The sequence below is a fragment of the Cavia porcellus genome, unplaced genomic scaffold (genome assembly GCF_034190915.1).
Source record: "Cavia porcellus strain 051 isolate PalLab524CR breed Dunkin Hartley unplaced genomic scaffold, mCavPor4.1 scaffold_9, whole genome shotgun sequence".
Taxonomy (NCBI): Eukaryota; Metazoa; Chordata; class Mammalia; order Rodentia; family Caviidae; genus Cavia; species Cavia porcellus.
The window spans coordinates 15,845,031-15,850,593 of NW_026947492.1; the positions used below are offsets into that span (position 1 = coordinate 15,845,031).

At 36.1% G+C, this 5,563-nt stretch overlaps 1 pseudogene; it reads right to left on the reverse strand.

Moving 5' to 3' along the window:
• Positions 1-1,981: 1,981 nt before the first annotated feature.
• Positions 1,982-5,088, reverse strand: LOC100715050 (olfactory receptor 10N1-like; annotated as a pseudogene).
• Between the last annotated feature and the right edge of the window lie 475 nt (positions 5,089-5,563).

Below are 5,563 nucleotides of genomic sequence, written 5' to 3' on the forward strand. Positions count from 1 at the left end.
CAATTAAACAAGAGAAAGAAATACAAAGAATAAAGATAGGAAACAAATAAGGTAAATTGTCGTTATTTGCAGATGACATAACAATCTCCATAAGAAGACCCTTAAGCCTGCATTAAAAGACTGCTAGATTTAATAAGCAAATTAATTAGCATAGCTGAAGTCAGCACTCAAAAATCACTAGCATTCCTGTACAAAAATAACAAGCTCACTGGGAGAGAAATCAAGGAAATGACACCTTTTACAATATCATTGAAAAAAATGAAATATCTAAGAATCAATCTCATGATGGATGTAAAAGATCTCTTCATTGAAAACAACAGTATTCTGAAAAAGGAGATTGAAGAGGATATTTGAAAATGTATCGATATCCCATGCTCTTGGGTAGGAAGAACCAATATAGTGAAAATGGTCATACATCCAAAACTGTTATACAGATTCAGTGCAATTCTAATCAAAATTCCTGTAACATATCTCACAGAATTAGATAAAGTAATCCTAAAATTAATCTGGAACAAGAAGAGACCTTGAATAGCAAAGGCAATCCTGAGTAACAAAGATAAGACAGAGGGCATCACAATCCCTGACTTGAAATTATACTACAAAGATACTGTGATAAAAACAGTGTGGAACTGGCAAAAAAACAAAATAAGGCAAAAAAAAAAAAAGCATATCCAAAGATCAATGGAATAGGTTAGAAGATGCACAAACAGCCACAACACACTAAGCACATTAAGCCACTTTATCTTTGACAAAGGTGCCGAACACATTCACTGGATGAAAGATAGGTCCTTTAATAAATGGTGATGGAAAAACTGACTCTAAACATGCAGAAGCTTAAAACTTGATCCCAACCTTTCCCCATTCACGAAGCTAAAATTAGAATGGGCCAAAGATCTTAATACTAAAATAGAAACATTAAATCTGCTGTAAGATAACAATAGGTAAAACTCTTGAAGACATTGATGTAGGCAAAGACTTTATGAACAAAATCCAGATTCATAGGAACTATCTCAAAGAATCAACAACTGGGATTTCTCCCTACTGAAAACTTTTGCATAGCAAAACCTATAGAATAGAAACCACCAACAGAATAAAGAGACAACCTACAACATGGGAGAAAATGTTTGCCAGCTGTATATCAGACAAAGGATTACTATCAAGAATATATAAAGAACTCAGAAAAAATAAGTCCTTATGATTTAAAGACCCAATCCAAAACTGGGCATCTGAGATTAATAGGCACTTTTCAGATAAAGAAATACTAACAGCAAATAAATACGTGAAAAAAAAAAGTTCAACATCAGCAGTCATTCGAGAGATGCCAATTAAAACAATAGTGAGATTGTGTCTCACCTCAGATACAATGGCTGTTATGAAGAAATCAAGCAAAAGCAAATGCTGAAGCATCTGTGAGGACAAAAGAACCCTTCTCCATTGTTGGTAGGAATGCAGATTCGTGTACCCACTGTGGAAGTCAATATGGAGATTCCTCAAAACCTAGGACTAGAGGTCCCTTTTGACCCAGATATTCCTCTTCTGGATATCTTCCCAAGAGAATTAAAAACTTCATACCACAGGGATACATGTGCACCCTACTCTATGAATATTGTTTAATGTCCTTCTTTGTGAAATAGAGGAGCTGAAATGCTTATAAGCAGAAGAGTGGGACAGTCACCTGCTAAAGGACAGACATGTGAAACAAAGGTTGATTTCATCAGGCAAAGCTGAGCACCCATTGCAGTGATAAGAAATCTGTTTCTGGTAGCTTGGTATGCCCATTCCTTACCAAGGGTAAAATAATGAGGAATGTGTTACAATTAATCACAAGGTCTTAGGTAATTAGGGATATAACAACACAGAAAATATTATAAGGAAACCAAATATACTGCTTTTAGAGGTAGTGTTTTTGTTATATAGCTATTTATTTATAAGATTGACAGAAAAGGACAAAAAAATTTTAAATTTTTAAAAAACCCCATAATTATTCACAAACAGAGAGTATAACCTTTTGGGACACCCTTTTCAGGGAGTTTTTCACCTCCTTGTTCCTTAAGGAGTAGATCAATGAGTTCAGCATGGGAGACAATGTTATTTAATATCTGCACCACAGCACCAAGCAGGGGGTTGGGAGTTGACTGCAGATAGATGATGATCACAGGTCCATAGGAAGAGGACTGCGGTGAGGTGGGCGCTGCAGGTGGAGAATGCTTTCTGCCTTCCCTTGACTGAAAGGATCCTCAGAATGGCAATCCTGATGTGTGTGCAGGAGACACAAACACGGAATGAAAGCATTAAAGCCAGAAGGCCCACATTAACAGAACCCACTCTCAGGGCCAGGGAGCTGTCATTACAAGCCAGTGGTAAAACCGCAGGAATATTACAGAAGTGGTCCACCTCTCTGGGGCCACAGTAGGTTTACTGAAAGGTGAAGGAGGTCAGTGTGGTGGCCTGAAGACAGCCTATCAAGAAGGATACTGTGACTAGTGTGACACAAACTTCAGGTTTCATGATGAGCATATACCTCAGTGGGTGACAGATGGCAACAAAGCGATCATAAGCCATCACAGAATAGAGGCAGCCTTCAGTGGAGCCCAGAAAATGGTAGAAGAAGAGTTGTGCAGCACATCCCTCATAAGAGACTGCTTGGCTCTGGCTGGAGAGATACAGTAGCATCTTGGGACAGGTGACAGATGGAAACAGCATGTCAAAAATAGATAGAAAGCCCAAGAAAAACTACATGGGGGTGTGAAGTATAGAAGAAGATGTGATTGCAGTAAAGATGAGTAAGTTTCCCAGCAGGGTGAACTCAGCCAGCAGTGTGTGATTTCTCAGATTCCTGAGCACATAAACTTGGCAGAGACTGTATAAAAGCCAACACAAGTGTGCAGGCTGTCATCTCACTTTATGAATATAGAGATGATGTTTTAGTGAGTGCCGGCCTGTAAGATACCACCTGCAACTAAATAAGTTAAAAAGAAACAAGTTTATTCACCTCACAGATCTGGAGGATAGGAAGCTTATTCAAAGTCTCCTTGTGATTAGTCACTTTGCAGGCTGGAAGCAGTGAAAGGCATCCAGGGAGAACCAACACACAGCAGAAAAGGAGTCAACTGCAGGATAAACTCTCTCTTGAAATAACTCATTAGTCCATTGTTTCATGAATGAATTAATCTATTTTTGATGGGCAAACATTCATGACCTGATCAATTCTTCAAGGACCCACATCCTTTAACTCCTGTTTCTCTTTAAATGAATATTATGTTTCTACCTGACTTTGACAGGACATTCAAACTACTGCTGATACTCACGGCTAGCAAAGCATATACATGTGATATAATATTGAGATATAAGATTCCTATATGATCACTAATAGAAAACAAAATTAAATTTAACATCATTAAGTACTAGAGGGGCGAAGGAAGAAAAGGTCTCAATACCAAACAGGTAAACATGATTTAATATCCATAGCCCATTATAGAATATGAATGCACCAAATATCCTAACTAGGCATCAAAGGTCAATTTGGGCAGCTACATCGCTGATGAGAGCAACAAATTGTAATTTCTCTCTTTTCTTTGCCCCTGGAAATCACCAACCAACCTGTTCTGTGCTAATTATTATATTTTAATTGAAGCAGTTACCTGAAGAGGCTGAAAACTCAAAACTGCCTCTGGGGTGTATTGTGGTCAGAAGTCTGCTGCAACGTTTGGATTTAAAGGTCCTTTTTAATGATCCAAAAACTGATGTTTTCAATTGTAGTTTTATTTTTATGACCTGAAATACAAAGTATATAAATATTGCTAAATTGTAAATGCTCTGAATTCAAATGACGCTTTCTGATCTATTTTTCTGATTCTCTAATTGTTATAGATTGAAAATTTTATTTTCTAGAAAACTGGAAATGGTGAGATAAATTGTATTCACATATATACATGATATTCTTATGGGATTGAGTCTCAATCCTATTAAACTACCAAGTTTCATAAAATATGGTAAAAATCACACTTTTGTCCTTGAATATGTAATGTTTATGACAGTCCTTATTATACACTGAGTATTTAATTACTTGCTATATGAATGAATGAAAAGCTGGTGATTTATGGATCTACTTTGACTAAGTTCCGTGATGATACCATGCCTACTTTGCATAGTCACTTTTTGTCTATGATTTAAGAAATAGCAATAAAGTATTTAGCAATACTTATTTGATTCAGATAAGTAGTACCTTCAAATGCCCAGAAATAATGGCTTTTATGCTTAGGCTAAGCCCTTTTTGAAGTTAGCTCCAGAAATTAATACAAAAATAGTTGCACTAAGTGTCATACATAGTGAAAGACATTCAGACATTCAGTGAAGCACGCTGAATATTGAACCCAGAATGTCATCCTGGAGCAATAGCCACAGACCATTCTGTTTTTATTTTGAACCATGTTCTTACTAAATTTCTAACTTGTCTAATTGGTCCCTACTTGTGATCCTCCTGAATCAGCCTCCTAAAGTGCTAGAATTACATTCATGGGCCACCATGCCCAGCTAAAGTAACTCCACATAGGAAGTGTTGAACATCTTCATAATAGTAACTGATAATTGTCTATTTATGAACCAAAAGTTATTAATTGTAGAATCAGTAAAGAGTTAAGGAAAGATAATCTGTCTTCCTAAATACACTAGAGACAAAATAGAAAAGTTATGATTAATGGAAAGATTTATAATGAAAAGAAAAGAATATTAAAGGAAATTAGTGTAAAAGCACCTGATATTCGTCAAAAACTGTACAATCACAAGTGCTAGATTTAGATAATGATCTCAGTTATTACTGTAATGGCAGAATGGAGTTATCTATATTAGCAAAACTGATTTATTTTATTATTATATTATGGCATTAAGTCTATAGAAACTATAAAGTATGAGGATCTTTGAGTCTGAGTCCTTTTGGATTTCTTGTTGGAAGGGAGTCCACATCTCTCTCTTACTTCCCCGACTACCTTGGTCTGTTTTCTGTGCATCCGCATCTGTACTTGATGTGCTATCTGAGGTTTTGTGATCGGAGTTGAAGAAAACAGTGCCTGGCCACTGGGTGGCACCCATGATCTGGAGTGCCTGTCTCTTCAGGGGAATTGCAGAGGCTTCTGAGTATTTTTAGTTAGACTCTGGACAGAAAAGGGCTTTGCAAGGTATGGTATAGGAAAATTTGGGATGCAACAAGTAAATTTAAAATATGTGAACATAGAGACAAATACAAAGAGAAGTGGCTGTTTATTGGAAATCATAATTAAACAAGTGGGGAATTAGCATTAAAAATGTAAGATCATTCTGTAATCGTTTGGAATATCATGTACTTTCACTAAATACTTGTTGTTAGTGAACCCAGATAATATTTCCATCCTGGAATTGGTATGAAGGATAAATATATTTATATTTGTGCTATAAGCTTGGATAACATAAAAAATTCTATTGTAATTTGTGTGGAAGAGAGGAAACATTGTGAGAAATGTGATAAGAAAAGAAAGACTTTTAAGGTATGAAAGGATATTTTAAAATCTAGGCTCTACCTTAGTTTGGT